At 38.5% G+C, this 23395-nt stretch overlaps 1 protein-coding gene across 2 annotated transcripts in view; it reads right to left on the bottom strand.

The window, feature by feature from the left end:
- Positions 1-23395, bottom strand: part of LOC131693109 (mucin-3A-like) — a 273267-nt gene that overhangs the window by 203149 nt on the left and 46723 nt on the right. For both annotated transcript variants that reach the window (XM_058980665.1, XM_058980664.1), the window contains exon 2: positions 764-1676. The gene's annotated coding sequence lies outside the window, so the exon portion shown is untranslated. The remainder of the gene's footprint in view (positions 1-763; positions 1677-23395) is intronic.

The following is a 23395-nucleotide window of genomic DNA, read 5'->3' as shown; positions in this document are numbered from 1 at the left end:
TTTTCTTGTTTGTAATGTCTTTATTTGTTATATTTTTTTATGGTTTATCTACTCAAAACTTATCTTTACTTCGACAGCCGCGTAGTAGGGGAGACCGAGGAGAGTTGAAAAATAGCAAAGTTCAAACAATGCCTAATTCTAGCAAAACCTTACCGTTAGGGATTTTGTAAAAATGTTTCTGTAAAACATATACGAAAGATGTGAGACAAAAATACTTTGACTAGTTTCCTAACGGCATGGTTTTACTAGCAATGGGCATTGTTTAAACTCTCCTCTGTTTCAAATCTCCTCGGTTTCCCCTACTATTGGCATTTTCGTTTTTGATAATGCACTACACCGGTGTAGTCGGTGCTACACTCATTCAAACTTGGCTGTAATCAGTCTATCTCTTTTTTGCATAACACTGGTGTAGTGCCAGGTAAAAACGAAAACGCTTCCTGCCGAGGTTGTATGAAATCACCATATTACGGGCTTTTTGTGGCGTTTACCTGCCTTGTTCGAAACTAACGTTACGAAACAGTGACTCATGCATTGGTATTGTCCTCCGAGGATTTGCGATTTCTTTTTGATGTTCTGATATCTGCTAAGAGCTATTTCGTTTCATTAATTGATTTATCTCTGTATCGTTGAGCAATTGAGTAATATTTCATTGGGAAATATCAATCACAGCGCAGATTGATAAAGGGCTTAGTTCTATACAACTAGCAATAATACATAAAGGAAATGATGAAAGGAATAGTTTATAATGATTGTTATTACTTACAATCGCTTCCCTTGTTCCAGAGCAATCGAGCGCGGAGCACTGGAATCGATAGCTGGTTTCACGTTCAGTTGTAAAATGCAATAAGAATCGTTTCCTGTATACGTAGAAATTAATGCGAATCTTCTACCATGCCGTACGATTGCTCACACACACGTTAAGCACCCGTATTTATCAATCTATCCACGGGCATCGTTTCGGAGCTCAACAAGGAAATGCTACGGGTCTTCTTCTATAACTTAATGGCTTTACATGGATTTCTTAATGAACTTGTCACTTTTCCTCTTGTTGCGATTATCGCGTTTCTCTTTTTGGAGCTCTCTCACTATAAATTACCGTTTCTTTTCTTCCCAGTTTGGGAAAAAACTGCCCTTTCTTTCAGCTGTAGTGTTGTATCCTATTCCACATGTTCACTGCCGGTTCACGAGATATCACTTTCAAGGTTAGCCAAGACACTTGCTTTCTCTCTTTAACTGCCTAACCAAAGCTTTTCACTCTCTATTTTACTTTAATAAATTAATAAACTGGTAGAAAAAACGCCTTCAAGTCTCACGACCAATTTTTTTCTCTTTCACTGTCACGATCAGTTTCGTCATCGGACAAAATCGAAAGTGACCGGCACAATAAAACTCGAATGAAACACCGCTAAAGATTTGAATTGATTTCCGGAGCAAGACTTTTGGCGAAAAACATTCGGCAAACTCTCACGTCCTTTGAATGCAAGCGTGGCATGACTTGCGGCGGATTTCAGGTAGAATGGTCGCGCAACTTCGAACTGATCCTTAGAACCGATGGCGTGATACTGCGCGGAAGATGGCCGCAAGAAGATAACTTAAAGATGATAGTTCAGTTCTTGGCCCCTTCCCGTAAAAGCTGGGGTACATCGTGTACTTCCTGGAAACGAAATATGCCGCAGCTGTAAGAGAGAAAACAAAGCTGTCGTTATTTTACTACTATATAAAGACGGCGCAGACGAAAAAAAGTGCATATAAAAATCAATCGCACAACGCCATGATTGCACAGATGCGGCAGCAACAGTTATGCGATTATAGAGGAAGAAATCATGCGCGTGACCCTACTGCTGTCACGCAATGTGAACCAGTGTTGCTGGTTAATAGATGCTGGCAATGCATCTGTAATTGTAAATCAATTGCCTTGTGCGCAGCTCACCTGGGTTCAAGTCTCAACTCCGCACATAGAGTTAGAGATTTCTCTAACCCGAAAAAGAGCCGAATGACCCTAAGGTTAAAACCTCTATAATAGAAATAAAAAAAAGTTTTATGGTTTTGTAACGAGAAATAAAAGCTAAATATTTATGTTATTCCTTTTCATAGTAACTAATTGAACCTTCTTGATAACACACTTTAGTCTTCTTTATTGAGAAGATAGCAACAAAAATTCGCTATGTATACTCCATTGAACATGAGATACAGATAATTTTCAAAAAATATGTTCTGCAAAATTACCGCTTAAAATTATTCTGAGCAATGAACATCAGTGATGCGAATTTTCCTTTTCAAATACCAACTTTCAGTCATATCTAGCACAACTCGTCGCTGTTGTGCTATCTTATGACAAACGCCATTTTGGGGCAAACTGAGTTAAATATGCCACATTACTTGTCTGAAAAATCTCTACAAAGTGGAGTATTCAGAATTTTGAAATTCTACTTCGTTACTAAGATATAGCGAGAAACATGCTGAGAAATTATGAGTTTTTTGCTTCAAATCACTGTATCTTAGGATTCGCTCAAATTATATTGAAATTTTAGATATTTTTATATGTAAAAATATCTGAGAAACACAATAGCATACAATTTTTTGAAAGAAAAATACACGAGTTGCGAGAAAAACACAGTTTAAGTTTTAAATTAGAAATATAGCATATTTGGCAACACTGTAACCAAAAGTTACTATTTTTTGCAGATTCCCTGATTCATTTCCTTCAAAATGCATCTAACCGATTGTTTATAGACCAAATTAAACCAAAGATATGAATAAAAATTAAAAATTGATGATTTTTTCTATGGAAAATTTTCCATGCACGATTATGACACGTCATACAAATTTTGTCATCAATACACGTATATGACACGTGTGAGTGCGACTTTTGTTTACATTCATAGTAAAAACTCGCAACATAGTCAACCGATCTTCGTAATATTTGAGAGATTAATACCGAATAGATAGAAGCATCTATTGTCTTCTTTGGATTGTTTATACCATTTATAAGTTTCAAGATATTCAATCTCAAACATCGTTTTTCTCGAAATGTGCTAAATGGCGCTTGTCATAAGATAGCACAACAGCGACGAACTATGATTCAAATTAAAAGCTCCGCATATTCACTTTCAAGTTGGCAGAGTTTTCATGATTAAACCGACCGCTTTAAATTGAAGATTTAGAATTCACCAACCAAAGCCGTCATCTGCTCTGTAGTTGCTAGTTAAGGTTGAATGTTGTCAAGTTTAGCATGTGCAAGTATACATGGACAGCGTATATTCAGGATAGTTTTGCTTGAAAAACCTAGTCAGTACCTCAATAGAGCGATATTAATAGGGACAATTAAATTGAAAATTAATGGAAAATGATTAAGCGTCTGGGCTGTTTGAATCAATGAAGAGACTAACAACTGGGTTTTTGAACATAGTAGGGCATGATTTGGGATTTATTCCTACTTTAAGTTCAAACAAATCTGTTGAAAATTAGCAGCTCTGATGAAAAACCTCTATAATCGAAATATAAAAAAACATACACTGCATTACCGGCGTTAGATCGCCAATACTCAAATAAAACGAAACACGCTAGAAGACATGTCGCAATGCAATACGCTCGCAAGGAGCGCGGACCGTACGACCATTGTGATTGGCGTGGTGCTCGATACATGTCTACTTTGGTCATGTTGTAAATATTCATATTTTTGTTTTTGCACATGTATATAATATAAGACGGATGTACAACAATATGAAACAGAAACGACAAGGTAAAGCGATTTTTTTCAACATATCTAAAAAAAATTAATATTTTTTGCAAATAACGTTTCTTCGTCATATAAAATTTTAATTGGAAGAACACCTCAATTTGGTGGATCTACTCTGATTCGTAATAAACAGAGTAGTGACCTTTGCTCCACCACGCAGTTTATTTTTCATACCTTGCGGTGAACATACTTCGCAAATCGCTTTCACAGTGATAACGATTTCCCCTAAAACGTTTTGAGAGGAATAAAATAAATAAAACAAATAAGATGAACGAAATGGATGAAATAAATGAATTTAATAATATCAAAGAAAAGAAACGAAAATGACAAACGAAATAAGTAAAATAAATAAAAGATATGGATAAAAATATAAAATAAATAATATGAATAGAATTAATAAAATAAAACATGAAAATTAATAATTTGAATAAAATGAATTGAATTGATCAAATGAATAGAAAGAAGAAAAAGGATAATTAATTATCTGTAAAATGTTATATGGAATGAAATTGAAGACAAGAATGATTTAAATATACTAAATGAATGAATTGATTCGGAAGGTTCTGAAATTAATTTGCATCAAATGGCTAACGCACTACGGGAAAGTTTAATACTAACTTGTGACTAAACATATTATGTCTCATATTGCATAAAAAGTTTGTTTGAATCGATAATATTGAGCGACACTTATAAACGGATTTTTCATCCAACTAATAAACACTTATGCTTAGGACTCTTGTACAACATAGAATTTTCAGATCCAGTATTTTTACGCATAATTGAAAATAGTGAATGAGTCAGGTAGACATTTCAAACTATTCATTTGCATAGAAATAAGGGAGGGCAAGGGAGTGTGAAGTGTCTAGTATTATTGTATTGTCGGTAGCAGATAAGCAGTGCATTCAGTCAATTACAATGCAGTCTCTTTCCAGTTATCCTTATAGCTTGCGAATTGTTTTAATAGGAATTCTCGATCTGGAGATATGGATTATTGAGTCCTTTACAATCCTTTACATTCAGAATAAGTATTTAAATTCTTGGAAAACCCATGTGGCCATCGAAAGTGTTTTTGGACTTATAAACTGCTTTTGAGGCGGGAACGTTCTTGTAATACAAATATTGATTTTATTGCAAATTAATATGTTCTTAATCGCATTCATTGTCAAAAATCACTTGGGAGAAATGTTAAACGGCCCAGCAATGGTGAAATTTTACTGTTTGAGCGTAACAAAATTCTACTCGAAGACCCCAATTATTGCACTACTATTTGAGCCAGTGCGTTGAACAAGGATGGCTTGTGTTGTTCTAACCTGGGACGGGACGTGCAAAGTGAAATAAAGTAACTGTCACCGCTAACCGGCAATGGCCTGTCACTGCGAACCGGGCCTTTCTTGATGATTTTCATTTTCTTGTAATAAACAGTGTCTGGGTAGTATCGTAATATTCTGGTTTTGGAAAATATATTTGTTGGGAAAAGGGTAGTAATGTGTGGGGGAACCTATGTAAGTCATTAGGTTGACCACGTTCAGAATGATTGTATAACCTTTCTCATGTAGGAGAAAGGCAAAAAGGCAAAAATGTGCGCCAAAGCCCAGTCATTCTTTTTCAAAAAAAAAAATGTTTTTGATATTACATGAAATCAATATTACATGCATTCTAAAGACATTTGGAGTCAAAAATGCAAGAAATTTTCGTTTCATTTGAGGTTTTTTTAGTTCTAATTTTATTTATTTGTTCTAAATTATTTGTAAAATTTTTATTCCTCTAACTTTAAAGTCTTAATGAAATTTCCTAAAACTAGTGTGATTCAATTCGTCTTCTAAATCAAGATACGGTTAGTTCTTACTTATACAGGATCAAGAAACGTCGTAGGTGGCGAATGTGATCAAAGCGACTTTGGTTAGTCGTTATTGATCTAAACTGAAAAATAAAAGCAATTTTGCATCAATTTTAGCAAGTTTTGCATCATTTTGATAACATGGTGGTAGCACCTTATATGGGCATTTGCTGTGTTTCTGTACTCTTCAACACGTATTTTCGGAACCGGAAGTTCAACCAATAAAAAATTTAATGGCAGCCGATGCGAAGGTTGTACCTTTTATTTGAGACTAAGTTTGTGCAAATCGGTCCAGCCATCGCAGAGAAATAGAGGTGACATTGTTTTACACACATACACACATACACAGACATACATGTATACACACAGACATTTTCCGATCTCGACGAACTGAGTCGAATGGTATATGACACATGGCCTTCCGGGCCGGGATTAGGTTGACGATGTTCAGAGTGATTGCATAACGCTTCTATATGAGAAAAACAAAAAGCTTTTACCTCACTACTAGGAGGATTATATGACGATCTGTGTATTCATGTAACGCAATGTCTAATGCAAGGGGCAAACACATTAACTTCGAAATATTTGTGGTGATCCTGGTGATTTACTGTTGAGAAATAAATCATTCTGTATTGGGAAAATTCACAAAATGTTTGCAGAATCGAATTCTTTGAATTACGTAGATGTGTTTTCAAATCCCGATATTAAAAATCGGTTCAGTTTTTCCCCGAAAACACCGTTGCATAGGACTCATTTTTAGTTATTGGAAATTGGTAAGTGAGGAATAAAATTATAAAATCTCTAATATATTAGCCGTTCGTGAACCAATTTTGACGACCTATCGTTTGTTAGAAAGGTTTTTTTATAGGCTTGTGTGACTGAAAAGCTTTGTTTGTGAGTTGTGTGCTTAAAACACGTCATGTTTTGATTAATATACTCATATCTTAGAAAGTAGATAACATATACAAAAACCAAAAATTTTAGTGTATAATGGCCACATTAGGCCTTTCATTTGAAACTGGTTTTGTTAAGATCGGTTCCGGCATTACGGAGATAATTGCATGACATAAGTGTACTTACATGCAGACACACAGACGTACAGAAATTGCCCTAATTTGTCGAGCTGAGTTGATGGTTTAAAAGTCGCGGCCCTCCGGGTCTCGGAAAAAATTTCCAAAGCTGGATCGAATCGTATACATTTCTTTTATAAGAAATGTAAAACATACTATGTATTACACGGTGCTACAGTCATTTCATACGTTAAACGTGACCTAATATAGGTTGTAGGTCTCATCAAATGCAACACAAAACAATGCATGAGAAGTGTTGTATATACCCTAAAAATATTCATTAATGGAACTGATCTTTATTTTGAGATTAAAAATATGAAAATTGTGCAATATTTTTTTTAAGAAAGCGTCTTTATTTTAACAAAATTTAGAGAAAGCGTTTCTAATAACCTGTTTATTATTGAAATCGGTTGAAATATGGCTGAGTAATTTTTTTTCCAAATTAGAGACTTGTTTGCCTGAATTCTTAAGGGGTTAGTAAAGCATTGTCGCGCAATATAGGATTCTAGAATTAAATCTTCCGTAATTTTTTCCAACTTCAACTTCTAAGTTCACAGACAGGCTTTTGAATGTAACTTTTGGTCTCGGCAAGATTTGTTTACAAAAGCATAAGACTGATAACTGAGATTATCACCTCTCATTTGAACATTCACAGATAACGGTGTTATCGGTGGAACTGAAGCTATTATAATAATATTGATTGGATTCCTTTGAAGCAGTGGTACCAGGAAAATATTCAGTTAACGATGAATAATAAATAACACTGATAAAATTTGCTATATTTAAACTATTGATTTCACACATGATTGTTGCCTTTCTCCTATAGAAAGGCTATGCAATCACTCTGAAAATCGACTTTTTAACCGTTATGTGTCCGATGCGGTACGCGGGTACCTTTTTTGGTTTCAATTAATGAAATTCCCATGTTTTATCCATAGCTGGAAATTGAAACTTTGTGACATCTTAAAACTTCACTAAGTCAAGTTTTTGGGTTAATAATATTGTTGATATAGTAAGGAGATCCTGAATCCAAAACATCTAAAAGTGTTCAAATGGGTTAAAGGAAACCATAGTTATGAGCATTTCAATTCGTGGGTACGTACCCGGGTGCCCACGTCGGCCTGTTAAAAGTGTTTTTTTTGTTTTTTTGGACACATAACGGTTAACTGGGGCCCGCCTATACCATTCGACTCAGCTCGTCGAGTTAGGAAAATGCCTGTGTGTCTGCGTATGTATGTGTGTATGTAACCAAAAATATGTACATCGGTTACTCGAAGATGGCCGAACCAATTTTCTTAAACTTATGCTACGTTCACACTACGAGTTAAAACGTGTTTTAACGCTATCTTGATGACATTTTTCTTGTTGCTAATTATTAAAACGTGTTTTAACTCTGTAGTGTGAAAGTAGTATTAGTCTTAAATGAAAGGTACAACATTCTAATAGGCTGCCATTCAATTTCATTCAATTCCGACTTCCGGTTCCGGAATTACGGGTTGAAGAGTGCGACCACGCATGAAACTCCCATGTAAATTGCGGTATCAGCATGTTATTTAAAAGATACAAAATCCCATAAAATGTGTTCTAAATTGCTTAGATTTATAGTTTCAATTCACTGGTTCCCAATCAAATCCACATTGACCATTTTGGACACCTTCGGCGGAACCGCAAGCGTCGAGAAAGTGGCTTAGTTTCTTAAGTGAATTCACATCCCCTGATTGCTATTAATTCTCGTTGGAATAGGAGTTCTGGTTCCCGTGTTACAGGTGAAGTATGCAAAATTGCCATATTAACCTGTATAATCATATCTAAAAGATGCAAAACTAATTGAAATGAGTTTTAAATTGTTTGAAATTGTTGGTCCAGATCACTAATAGCAAATCAAAGTCTCTTTGACCACATTGAGAACTGTTGAGGATCCCGGAAACTCGAGTAAATGGCCAAGTTCCAAAATTAGATACGTATCTGTTTCTCATATATTGCAAACTCGGTTCTTTCAATCTTAGCCGTAAATGATGGGTATAGTGTTCACTATTCACATTGATTGCTACCGAATTTCATTTGAACGAATCATTGGTTCCGGAGTTGAGTAAAAGAATCCGTTCACACGTGAATTTCCCATAGAAAACATTTTACCTTTCTCTTATAGAAAGGTTATGCATTAACATTGAACATTTAAAGTATTCAATATAGGGACCATTCATAAATTACGTAACGCTTTTAGGGGGGAGGGGGTACGAAAAATTGTGACATATTGCGACATATGGGGAGGGGGATAAGCTAATACATTACTTAACATGTTTTTCGCGAGGAAAGGATTTGTTACGTAATAGGGGAAGGAGGAATTTGTGACAATTTGTTACATGGGGGGAGGGGAGAGTCAATTTTGGGCAATTTTTGCGTTAAGTATTTTATGAATGGTCCTATAGGTGTTTGGAGTCTACAGCAAAGTTGTTCGTCAAAGTAAGAACAATAAATTTGCTGAAGACATCATCTCAATACAATCACTTAAAAGATAATTAATGAAAATATCTTACTCATAGGGGGAAAACAACTTATAAAGGGGAAAGGGCACATTGCATCCATCAAAGAGGAAAGGGCATATTGCATCCACCAAATGCCTAAAATTAGCCTTTTGACATTAATAATAGATTGCATGCTTTTGATCCTACGTCTAGATAATGGAAAACGGTATTAATCCGTAGTCCGTATTTAAAGATAAATATTTCTTTTGACAGTAGTCCGATTTCAACAAACTCGAAAGTTATTCGTATCGGCTGTCTGAAGATCAATTTATACCAAGTTTTGCTATGATACCGGAAAATAGTATGCTCGGGTTATTGGTCAGTTATTCTCCTGGCATGAATTTTACACTTAATAAAACACCCGCTCAAGCTGTAGCTGGAAAGATGAAAAGTTTTGAAATTTTCAGTTTTATTTTATAGAACTGTCCAAATTATGAATCTAAAACTAAACCACCCCAGAGCGTGTCCTTAGGTCGTTAGTTGACTCGAAATTATTTCCCCCAATATATCGAATCTGTCGAACCTACGTGCCGAATAGTTCCATACGTGTTTCAAATGAAGAGAACGGCAACGTACATCGGTTTTAAAGTTCGAAACAATAAATCAAAACCCTTTTCTGGGTATACTAATGTTTGTAAAACTGTGATAACAATAAAAACCAGTTCTTTATCTTGATCAGATGGCATTATTTTTGGGTTGAGTACCAAGAATTACCACAAGATATAGATTAGCTTCGCAACTTTTTGAAACAAACTAAAACTACTCTAACATATCCCAATCTCGTTCACCAAAATCTCCAACTAACGTCCGTCGTTGAGTAGGCGCAAATTTAGCTCAGTCCACCCGTGCTCAAAATGCGAATTATCACCACAATCTGGAAGCCCTGAACCGTTTGTGCCAGTAGCGTGCGGTGAAGAGCAAAAACAGCATGCATCAGGCAATCTCTGGCAGCATGAGTGGTTCTTGCTCCTTGAGTGCACTCGTTCTATAACTGAGCCGTCTCGGTTTTCGCCCTTCGGCCTTAAGCGTGTTGTTGGAACGAAAAAGTCTGCTCAAAAATAAAACAAAAAGCAAACTCTAGAACTGCATGCACCTTTCACAGGTGAACCCAGACCAAACTGCAATCCAGTGTCTGATGAAGCACCGCCTTCGTGGGTACCAACTCCTCGGAAGAGGCTTCGCTTAATTTGAATTTATTGCAGTACAACTTTTACCGTAAGTCGATTTTCTCCGTAAAATATGAACGATTTCAATCTGCGCCGTCGTACGATAAGCAGTCACCGAGCTGAGCTGTCGACAACTAAATCGTTTCTCAGACGAGCAATATTTTATACTTTAGCAGCTATGACGCTTTCCCCTATGACTGAGGGCGTCTACCGTCATCCATCCATTCATATCTCAGCTTTGTTGCGTGACCGCGGTGAAGTTCTTTGCACAAACCGTACGTCGTACGTATATTGTGATCGGTGTTGCATTGCGTTTGGCAGTCACATTAAAAATATTGTAATCGACTGCGAAGCAAAATATTTACCCAATATCACATCGTGGTTAATGTGGCAGCTGTCAAACGGTACTGTACATTTCACGGCACGTAAGATGTAGTACCCTGACATGTACAGTACTAATGGAAAATGTTCGCATGTGACTTCTGTTGTTCTAACCTTCTTGATTTCCTAAAAATCTTTAGCAATAGGGTATGTGATATAATAGAAACTCCTTCGCAAGTCCCTTGTCACATAGCCATCTATAAGGAACTGACCTGCGATTACAGTGCATACCACGACAGTCAAAAATCGTGATATCACCACAGATATTGACACTGAGTATAATTCCGTTCTTCTCTCTTTCGTTTTCACTTTCAAGGGAACCGGTTTTAATGGTTTTAGTTTATGTCAATTACCGTTGCATTTTACGACCGTACGGGTGAAGCAAGATAACAAAGTTGGGACAGTGATTTGTGAGTTTTCATTATGTAATTTTTTATGAATCTCTGGAAAAAATAATTCCCGAACCTTCAAAAATATCTTATTATGAAAAAAGTTCCAAAGAGTCATAAATATTAACATAACATTTAAAGACTGTTGTCATCACAACTATTGCAAAAATTATGTCCCCCAAATTTTTTCAATAAGCCACAAAGCGGCAGCTGAAATTTTGCCCGGTGGGGCAAGTTGGGGCTTCACAACAGAAATAAGAAAAAAAATATAATTCACGTGAAATAGTTCCTGGTTCGCTTGAGAATTTTAGAGAGATCTAAAAAAGTAAATCTTGTTTCTGAATTCAAATATAATATTTCGGATTGAGAATAAATTCATAAAGTTATTTATAAAGTGATTTTATTCAAATATCTGCTACATCTCGTGGTTTTTGCAGTTTACCAAATTGTAGTTCAGACAGAAGCCAGTGCTTATTCTTTGTAAGAAATATTTTGTATGAGAGATATGAATTATTCCATTTCAGCTGAATTTTTGAACACTCTTTTTTTTCTTTCGGCACCACCTTCAAGATTAAACTTTTTTCATCTCCTCTATACATGTAAAAATCTTTCGCTCCAAAATTCGATATGTTCGTTAAGCTTTTCAAAAATGTCTTATATGATTGTGCGGAACGTTTCGTACATTTGATAATTTAACCAATGTAAACGATAAACCAAATAATCATGACAAACTGAGAGAACTAGTTCCGTACACGCTCATTAAAAAGTTTAATAAAATAAGTTTCACTTACACAAATTCACAATTCTTTCTAATGTTGATAAATCAGCAACTCTGTTTAAAATATATTTACTTGTTCTTACTATGATTTAACTTACAATTTATTTCACATAACCTTAAACTAACTTTTAACGATTACAAGGATTGCACAGTGGAAAAATAGTATCAAAAACGCGACTTTACTCAATAGCTTAATAGAAAGCTAAGTGTTGTTAACGAAAATGCATACTTCTTATGTAAACATGTCTGGGAAATCGATTGCAGTTATTTAAAATATCCGCAAAGTACGCTATCTTGCTCGTTTTTCCCCAATTCTCATTTTCATTAGAGTTTATGTTCAAAACTGATCACATAACTCGGAAGAAAGTTGAATACCGCTGACAAAAATTAGTATTTCTTATGTAAAAAAGTCTAGAGAATCGATTGAATACAATTAGAGTAGTCTCACGAAACGTATACACCCATTTTACCCCAATCCTCCGCTAAACTAAAGTTTGAAGCTAATCCTGGCTTTATATTTCGGTAAAAGGCTATATGCGGATGATCAAAAGTAATTCTGATTTATAAAAGTTCAGGTTATCGTTTTAATATAGTTAGCAACCCGAAACGTGTGTACTCGTTTTACCCCAATTCCTCCCATAACTCAAAAGTATAAAGTTAAACCTGGCTCTACATTTCAGAAAGAGGCTGAATGCGGTTGATCAAAAGTAGTATTGCTTATGTTAAAAATTCTGGGGAATCGATTGAAGATAGTTTGAATGGCCTCACGAAACGTGTGTACCCGTTTTACCCCAACTCTTCTCTTATCTCAAGTGGGAAGTTAAACCTGGCTGTGCTACTCGAAAGTAGGCTGAAGGCTGCTGATGAAAAGTAGTAATTCTTGTATTGAAAAATCTGAGGAATCTGTTGAAGATGGTTAGACTGACCACACGAAACGTTTGTATCCGTTTTACCCCAATTCTTCACATAATGTATGTGTGAAGTTATACCCCATTCATCATTTCAGAAACAGGCTGAAAGCGGCTGAACAAACGTAACTTTTCATGTTAAAAAGTCCAGGGAATCGATTGAAGATAGTTCGAATTACCGTCCAAAACATGTATACTCGTTTTGCCCCAAAGTTTAACCTGGTTGTACTTCTCGGGAAGAGGCTGAATGCGGTTGATGAAAAGTAGTAATTCTTATGTACAAAATTCCGGGGAATCGATTGGAGAAAGTTAGTATGATCGCACGAAACGGAGATACCCGTTTTATCCCATTTTTTTACATAATGTATGTGTGATGGAATACCTTACTCATCATTTCAGAAACAGGCTGAACGTGAATTTTTTGTACTTAAGAATTACTACTTTTCATCGGCTGCATTCAGCCTCTTTCTGAGAAGTACAGCCAGGTTTAACTTCACACTTGAGTTATGAAAGAAACTTGGGGTAAAACGGGTACACATGCTTCGTGCGGGCATTCTAGCTACCTTTAATTGATTCCCTGAAGTATTTAACTTAAAAAAATACTTTTTATCAGCCGCTTTCAGCCTCATTTTGAAATGTTGGGTAAGTATAATTTTACACCTGTATAAGGAAAAGAATTGGGGTGAAACGGGTAAACACGGTTCGTGCGGTCATTCCAAGTATGTTCAATCGATTCCTTGAACTGTTCTACATAAGAAAAACTACTTTGGTTAGCCGTTTTGAGCCTCTTGCTGAAATGATGAGTAAGGTATAACATACATTATGGGGAGAATTGGGGTATAACGGGTATACACGTTTCGTACGGTCATTTTAACTATCTTCAATCGATCCCCCGATTTTTACATAAGAATTGTTTTATCAGCCGTATTCAGTCTCATTCGGAGAATCACAACTAGGTTTAACTACACGATTGAGTAATGGGAAGAATTGGGATAAAACGGATACAAATTTTTCGTTCGGTCATTCTTACCATCCTTGATCGATTCCCCAGATTGTTCTACATAATAATTATTACTTTTTATCAGCCACATTCAGCCTTTTTCCGAGAAGCACAGCCAATTTTAACTTCACGTTTGAGCAATGGGAAGAATTGGGGTAAAACTGATATACACGTTTCATGCAATTATACTAACTATCTCCTATTGATTCTCCGGAATTTTGTACATAAGAATTACTACTTTTCATCAGCCACATACAGCCTGTTTCAGAGAAGTACAGTCAAGTTTAACTTCACCCTTGAGTTATGGGAAGAATTTGGGGTAAAACGGGTACACATGTTTTGTCAGGTCATTCGAACTATCTGCAATCGATTTCCTGGATAATTTAACATAAAAAATACTTTTGATACGCCGCTTTATGCCTCTTTTTGAAATATCGAGTAGGATATATCTCCACACTTATATTTTGTGAATAATTGGGGTAAAACGGATCCAAACGTTTCGTGTGGTCATTCTAACCATCTTCAACAGATTCCTCAGATTTTTCAACATAAGAATTACTACTTTTCATCAGCCACCTTCAGCCTATTTTCGAGAAGCATAGCCAGGTTTGACTTTCCACTTGAGATATGAGAAGAGTTGGGGTAAAACGGGTACACACGTTTCGTACGGCCATTCAAACTATCTTCAATCGATTCCTCTGAATTTTTTGCATAAGAAATACTATTTTTGATCAACCGCATTTAGCCTCTTTTTGAAATGTGGAACCAGGTTTAACTTTATGCTTGAGTTATGAAAGGAATTGGGGTAATACGGGTACATACGTTTCGGGCGGCCAGTTTTACTATATTCAAACGATAACCTTGATTTTTATACATAAAAATTACCGCTTTTAATCATCCGCATATATCCTTTTACCGAAATATAAAGCCAGGATTAAGTTTGAACTTTTGTTTTGCGGCAAATTGGGGTAAAATGGGTGTATACGTTTCGTGAGATTATTCTAATTATCTTCAATCGATTCTCTGAACATTTTTACGTAAGAAATACTAATTTTCGTCAGCCGTATTGAACTTTCTTCCGAATTATATATTCAGTTTCGAACATAAAGTCAAACGAAAGAGGGAATTGGGGCAAAACGGGCATGATAGCGTACCGTGCGGTCGTTGTAAATACTAACAATCAATTCTTCAGACCTTTTTACATAAGAAAAACCTTTCCTGGTAAACGTCATCCAGCCTTTTCAAAGCGTTTTGGGTCCATTTTTCCCACTGTGGAAAAGAACTGAGGGCAAAGTGAAACCGTTAAATATATTAAAAAACTTACTTGATTTACCAATTGATTGTCGAAATCAATGGAATCATTTCAAACTGAGTGAAAAGTGAAACTTTAATATACGGAGTGTTTGGTTCATGGTTCATGAACCTCTCGAAGGATGATAGTGTCATATTTGGGAAAAATTGTTCTGCACTGGTTTGTTTTGAAATGGCTCTAACTTTACTTTGTGTTGAAGTAATACCGTTTATTTCAATATTTTCCTCCTGAATAAATCCTTAACGCGTCAGGTATTGGAATCAGTCTGTTAGAGGTGAAGTAGTCAAAAGTTAGTGTTTTTGAAAATGTTTTGGTAAATTTTCTTAAAAAGCCAAATTTTGCATTTGCAACCGAACTATTTTTTTTCTGTAGTCGAATTGTATGTGTTTAAAAGACTCTAACCCAAATTATGATACATCATTATTACCGAAATTTAGTTGAGAAGTTGACAAAAATTCCTACTGACCTATATCCTAAAATCTATCAGGTAAAAGTATTAGCTAATTTATTACACAATTTTTTCATAATTTTCCTATAAGATTCGATCGCAGTAGTCCTACGCGTTGGATGTGAAAATTTTCAGCTCCCGTCAAAATTATGCAAACCGAATTCGAATTCGAAAAATTCCTAATATTACTTCGGCTGTGAAAGGATCGCGCACGGAAGTGAAAGCGGTGTGATTGGCCAAGGAAGAGTGTTTGACACAGGTGCCCAAGCACCCGGATGTATTCCGATAATTGTCTTGAGTGATTACCTGGTGCTGGCCGGAAAAGGCAAATTTGAGTTTGCTTCGATCTGGTTCTTGTCAAGAAAGAGGAACTTGGCAGGTTTCGGTTGAGCAGTAAATTCAAAATCGATTCATGATTTGCGATTGCTGAAAAGGAAGACCGAATTTCAAGAGAAGAAATGTCAAATGGATGTTACCCTGCTCATAGTTTAGATGAACTTCCATCGTGTCTAATGAATTTCGGTGAGATCTTTTCTTTTCCTTATAAAACGTTTCCAAATTATTTCAATTTCTACTTGGTTATCACTAAAGACTGTATTGTATCGATATAAACTGGTATAAAATCTCGCGGATACTGGATAGAGTGGTGCCCTAAAGAATAGGTATCTCAAATAAACAAACAATAGTTCACTAGCTTAGAAGTGTCTGCATAAATACATCTAGCTGAATCGACTAGTATGTTGAACGGAACTCTCTTGAAATGCTATTTATACACAAACCGACATAACCCCACAAAATGAGCCGAATGAACTTCGTTTGACAATTCTCGGTGGTTTGTTTGCATGAGAGTAACGTGAGTTCGAGTGCAACAGATGAGCATCCGTTTCAGTCGAACTCACGCAACTGATGAAGTAAACGAACCACCGAAAATTGTCAAACATGAACTTCATTCAGCATGAGTTCATTCGTGTCGTCATCTTGTAGAATTCAATGGATTCACGTCCAAAATAGTCTGAGTACCTTGGATTTTTTCCGTTTTAGTGCTTTTCGGCCCACCCTACTGCAGAGTGGCGTTCTGTGGGGTGGAGATTTGAAGCTGTTTACAAAATAAGTCGACCATTACTAGTTGAGAGGACCATCACCAAATTATAAATGTTCAAAATAACAATTTATCTGCTCAAATCATTCAAAGCAATTAAACAACCATGATGACGATTCACATCTGGATATATTTTCGCAAACCTCTACTACTCTCATTTGCCCGGTCTCGGTCAAAGTCGGTGGCGCGTGTTGAAGTTGTAGTCTATAACTAATAGCTGCCCGGCGGCCATCTGGTATCGATCTGTTTACAGTCTTCGAGCTAATGCGTACTGTGTACCTCTCTGCACAGTGGCGCAGCGGGCACTTCAATTCTGTTCACTAGCATCCAGCAAACATGGACGAACAACATTCGAAATACAATCGTCTGAACTCTCGATCGAAGCAGATCGTTTTCTTGTGCTGTGCATAGAGTGGATCAATATAAATATATACATTGTGAAGGCCAGTCATTGTTTGCGGCAGGCTTTGTTCGCCGGTGCCTAGGTTGGTGAAGTGAATAGTTCAATAACCGGACAAGCCGCTATATAAGCTAAGTATCTTTTTTTTCTCATTTCCCTTTCCCCCGATCTGTCGCTACTTCTTAGATCCCTTTCCCCTGAATATAAGTTTCATCTCTCGTTTACACCACGTGCTATCCTCGTGCCTAAATGGCCGAGGGCGAAGTAACATTGGATGGGAATGATATTCCCATGGATATACCGGATAAACCCGAAATTACTCCCTCCCCTGATTCCCCCAGTCCTCCTCGTATTAAAACATACCCACCCAGTTCAACTGGGCCCTGGGTGGTCTATTTCCGGCCCATTACGAAATCGCTTAATATTTTAGATATCTCACGGGAGCTGACTGCTAACTACCCGGCCGTAGCTCAGATAACACGTGTTAGAGCTAATAAGATACGCATATTAGTGAATGACCTCGACCAGGCAAACCAGATTGCTCGCAGCGAGCGCTTTACAAAGCAATTTAAGGTGTATATACCTTGTTTGGCAGTGGAGATCGACGGGGTCGTTGCCGAACCGGGTTTGAAGTGCGAAGACGTGTTGAAGTATGGAGTTGGTTGCTTTAAGGACCCCTCACTTGAACATGTGAAGATTCTGGAATGCAAGCAATTGTATTCAGCAAAAACTGAGAATAATAAGACAACTTATTCATTGTCAGACTCGATTCGGGTGACTTTCTCCGGGTCTTCCCTCCCCAACTATGTCCTCCTGGATAAGGTTCGTCTACCGGTTCGCCTGTTTGTACCGCGGGTAATGAACTGCAGCAATTGCAAGCAGCTGGGCCACACAGCCACCTATTGTGGCAATAAGAAAAGGTGCGGCAAATGCGAGGGAGAACACGAGGATGATGCCTGCAGTGGAGAAACTGAGAAGTGTATTTACTGCGGGGGCCTTCCGCATGATCTTAAATCATGCCCCGCGTACAAACAGCGCGGGGATAAAATTAAGCGCTCCCTTAAGGAACGCTCGAAGCGCTCTTATGCAGAAATTCTTAAGAATGCTTCGCCATCTGTCCCTTCCGAAAATTCCTTTGCTCTTTTGGCTGGCGTTGAGCAAGAATCTGACGACCCACAAGAGGGAACATCTTTGGTTAACCCAGGGGAGTCCAGGAAGAGGAAAAATCAAGCTTCCCCTAGATTGCCTCGTAAGGGTGCCAAGGTGTCGTCCACTCAGAGTGCGCCAACTACAATCAATAAATCCAACGGAAGTGATGCACTAAAGCCGAAGCAATTTGCTCCAGGACTTGGAAATTTTAATTCTAACAAGGAGTATCCACCACTTCCAGGGACACCAAAAACCCCAAGTGTTCCCTTTTTTCAAACAAATACTCAGTCCAGTAGCGGACTAATGAAATTTTCTGACATAGTGGACTTAATTTTCACAGCTTTCAATGTTACTGATCCTCTTAAAAGCATTCTGATACATTTTCTCCCTATGGTGCAAACATTTTTGAAACAGTTGACTGCTAAATGGCCCCTCCTTGCAGCGATCGTATCCTTCGATGGCTAAGTCATCAAACGAGGTCACTGATTCGATCACTGTCCTACAGTGGAATTGCAGAAGTATCCTCCCGAAAATCGATTCCTTCAAATTCTTACTAAACAGTTTAAAATGTGATGTTTTCGCATTATGTGAAACTTGGTTAACTTCCGATATAAATCTCAACTTCCACGACTTTAATATAATACGTCTGGATCGAGAAAACCCTTATGGAGGAGTACTTTTGGGGATCAAAAAGTGCTATTCTTTCAACCGAATTAACCTCCCTTCGACACCAGGCATTGAAATTGTCGCTTGTCAAGTTCTAATCAAAGGTAAAGACCTTTGCATTGCTTCCATCTACATTCCTCCTAGAGCCTCGGTAGGGCACCGAACGCTTTGTAATATCACGGAATCCTTACCGGCACCGCGGCTAGTTCTGGGAGACTTTAACTCGCACGGTACGGTATGGGGCTGTCTTCATGATGATAATAGATCAACATTAATCCAAGATCTTTGCGACAATTTCAACATGACCATCTTAAACACGGGAGAAATGACGCGGATTCCTACACCACCAGCACGCGCAAGCGCGTTGGATTTATCGCTATGCTCGACATCGCTACAGTTAGATTGCAGGTGGAAGGTGATCCCTGATCCCCACGGTAGCGATCATTTGCCTATCGTGATTTCAATTGCTAACGGTTCAAGACCATCGGAAACAATCAATGTCTCGTATGACCTCACACGGAACATTGATTGGAAGAGTTACGCGACCGCGATATCCGTTAAAATCGAATCCACTCAAGAACTTCCTCCGGAGGAAGAGTACAGGTTCTTGGCTGGCTTGATTCTCGACAGTGCGAATCAAGCTCAGACTAAACCAGTACCCAGCGCGAATACCCATGGACGGTCTCCCACCCTGTGGTGGGATAAAGAGTGCTCAGAGCTGTACGCGGAAAAGTCCACTGCATATAAGGCCTTCCGGGAAGACGGGTTACCCGCTAGCTATCAACAGTACGCGTCGTTAGAAAGGCGAATGAAGAGTCTAATGAAAGCCAAAAAACGCAGTTATTGGCGCCGGTTCGTCGACGGGTTAACGAGAGAAACAGCGATGAGCACTCTTTGGGGTACGGCTCGACGTATGCGTAACCGTAATAGTACCAACGAGAACGTGGAATATTCAAACCGTTGGATATTCGCTTTCGCCAAGAAGATCTGTCCGGACTCTGTCCCGGTACAGAAAACGTGCCGCGCCGCGTCTCCTCACGATACCGCGAACGAAACACCGTTTTCGATGGTGGAGTTCTCACTTGCTCTCTTATCGTGCAACAATAACGCCCCAGGGTTAGACAGAATCAAATTCAACTTGCTGAAGAATCTGCCTGACACTGCAAAAAGGCGCTTGTTGAATTTATTTAACAAGTTTCTTGGGGGTAACATTGTCCCTTATGAATGGAGGCAAGTGAAGGTCATCGCCATCCAAAAACCAGGAAAACCAGCCTCCGACCACAACTCGTATCGGCCGATTGCAATGCTGTCCTGTATTCGGAAGTTATTCGAGAAAATGATCTTGTTTCGCCTCGACAATTGGGTTGAAGCAAATGGCTTACTGTCAGATACACAATTTGGCTTCCGCAAAGGCAAAGGGACGAACGATTGCCTTGCGTTGCTTTCTACAGAAATCCAAATGGCCTATGCTAACAAAGAGCAGATGGCATCAGTCTTCTTGGATATTAAGGGGGCTTTTGACTCAGTTTCTATCAACATTCTGTCAGAGAAGCTGCACCAGCATGGTCTTTCGCCAATTTTAAATAACTTTTTGCTAAACCTGTTGTCTGAAAAGCACATGCACTTTTCGCATGGCGATTTAACAACATCGCGATTTAGCTACATGGGTCTTCCCCAGGGCTCATGTCTAAGTCCCCTGCTCTACAATTTCTACGTGAATGACATTGACGATTGTCTTGCCAATTCATGCACGCTAAGGCAACTTGCAGACGACGGCGTGGTCTCTGTCACAGGGCCCAAAGCTGCCGACTTGCAAGGACCATTACAAAATACCTTGGACAATTTGTCTGCTTGGGCTCTTCAGCTGGGTATTGAGTTCTCCACGGAGAAAACTGAGTTGGTTGTTTTTTCTAGGAAGCGTGAGCCGGCGCAACTCCAGCTTCTATTAATGGGTGTAACGATCAATCAGGTTTTCACATTTAAATATCTCGGGGTCTGGTTCGACTCTAAAGGTACCTGGGGATGTCACATTAGGTATCTGAAACAGAAATGCCAACAAAGGATCAATTTTCTCCGAACAATAACTGGAACATGGTGGGGTGCCCACCCAGGAGACCTGATCAGGTTATACCAAACAACGATATTGTCGGTGATGGAGTACGGGTGTTTCAGTTTCCGCTCCGCTGCGAACATACACTTCATCAAACTGGAGAGAATCCAGTATCGTTGCTTGCGCATTGCCTTGGGTTGCATGCACTCGACCCATACGATGAGTCTCGAAGTGCTGGCGGGCGTTCTTCCGCTAAAAAATCGATTTTGGGAACTCTCATATCGATTGCTCATCCGATGCGACATTCTGAACCCGTTGGTGATTGAAAACTTCGAGAGGCTCGTCGAGCTTAATTCTCAAACCCGATTTATGGCCTTGTACTTCGACTACATGGCACAGAGCATTAACCCTTCTTCATATACTCCCAACCGTGTTCGTTTCCTAGATACTTCTGATTCTACTGTGTTCTTCGACACATCCATGAAGGAAGAGATTCGTGGAATCCCGGACCATATACGCCCGCAAGTGATCCCCAATATATTTTATAATAAATTCCGAGAAGTCGACTGTGACAAAATGTTCTACACTGACGGATCAAATCTCGATGGGTCCACTGGCTTCGGTATCTTCAACAATACTATCACCGCTTCATTCAAGCTCAATGATCCCGCTTCAGTTTACGTCGCAGAGTTAGCTGCAATTCAGTACACTCTTGGGATCATCGACACTCTGCCCACAGATCACTACTTCATCATTTCGGACAGCCTCAGCTCCATCGAGGCTCTTCGTGCGATGAAGCCCAAAAAGCAATTCCCATATTTCCTGGGGAAGATACGGGAGTCCTTGTGTACGTTATCTGAAAAATCTTATCAAATTACCTTTGTTTGGGTCCCCTCTCATTGCTCTATTCCGGGCAATGAAAAGGCCGACTCATTAGCAAAGGTGGGCGCATTAAATGGTGACATATATGAAAGACCAATCTGCTTCAACGAATTTTTTAGTATTTGTCGTCAGAGGACACTCAGCAGTTGGCAAACCTCGTGGAGCAATGGTGAACTTGGACGATGGCTACATTCCATTATCCCAAAGGTATCAACGAAGCCTTGGTTCAGGGGGATGGATGTGGGTCGGGATTTTATTCGTGTAATGTCCCGACTTATGTCCAACCACTACACCTTGGATGCGCATTTGCGGCGTATTGGGCTTGCGGAGAGTAGTCTGTGCGCTTGTGACGAGGGCTATCACGACATCGAGCACGTTGTCTGGGTATGCGCCGGGTATTTGGACGCCAGGTCTCAGTTAAAGGATTCCCTTCGGGCCCGAGGTAGACCACCCAATGTCCCAGTCCGAGATATGCTGGCAAATCGTGATTTCCCCTATATGTCCCTTATTTATACTTTCATAAAAACGATAAATATCCCAATTTAGCCCCTCTCTTTTTATTTCTCGTTTTAGAAGTTTTCTCCTGCCTTTTGGGACCGATCAGCTCCAGACTGCAACTATGTAACCGCCGTCGCACTTACCACTACGGAAACTGAAGCGAGAGCGACTCGAGGTCCGATGACTTTTGAAGGATTCCCCGCGGGTCCGAAGAATACCATCCGCCAATCCGACCTACTAGACTGAGGCGCTAATTTGTCTCGCTGATCTCCCGTTTGCCCGAAAGTTGCAAGTTTTGCTCTTCTCTCCCGGTCACCATCTACGCTTTCTCTCCCCTGTCCTTGATACAACTGCTTCTACAGCCCCCTCTGAATATCTTGACCAAGCATAAGTCTCCGCTAAAAAAGTTCTGTGTATTCTGTATTCCTAGTTTTAAGATAGTTGTAATTTTACCTCTTTGTTAAAACTATTGTCCCCCATCTTGTAAATAGAATTGTATCCCTAGTTTTAAAACACCGGGGAATTTTCTCATAAACATTTGTTCCCCCTTTTGTGTACCAAACTATATTGTTAGTTTTAAGATAACTGTAAATATTTCCTAAAAAACTATTACTATTGAATTCCTTGTTTTAAAATTTTTCATAAAAAAAAATCTTTTGCTCCCTCTCTTGTATATAGAATCTTATTTCTAGTCTTAAGATAGCTGTAAAATTTTTCTTTTAAAAAAAAAAATATTTCACCATTGTAACCTCCTAGTTTTAAAATATCCAAAATGTAAAAACAAAAGAATTTGGCACCGCCAAGCTAACGCATTTGTGCCTATCAAATAAATGAAATGAATAAAAAAAAAAAAAAAACATTCGAAATAATTTTATGACTGACGATAGATGAAAACATCAACCCTCGCTAAATGGTTCCACCGGGTGTCTGCAGCAGTTTTTCGCCGCACTACTGCTGGTGCGACTGGCTATATAAAAGATATAGGTGTATATTGTATATGCTCTATTTGCTCCAAATTACCAACCACAGTGGTAATAAAGCTGGCAAAAACACGAACGAGAACATAGTCGAAGAAACGTTAGAATGCTAATTTGCATA

This window comes from Topomyia yanbarensis, chromosome 3, assembly GCF_030247195.1.
Source record: "Topomyia yanbarensis strain Yona2022 chromosome 3, ASM3024719v1, whole genome shotgun sequence".
In the NCBI taxonomy this organism is placed as follows: domain Eukaryota; kingdom Metazoa; phylum Arthropoda; class Insecta; order Diptera; family Culicidae; genus Topomyia; species Topomyia yanbarensis.
Note: the sequence above shows the minus strand (reverse complement) of the source record. Positions and strands in the feature narration are given on the sequence as shown.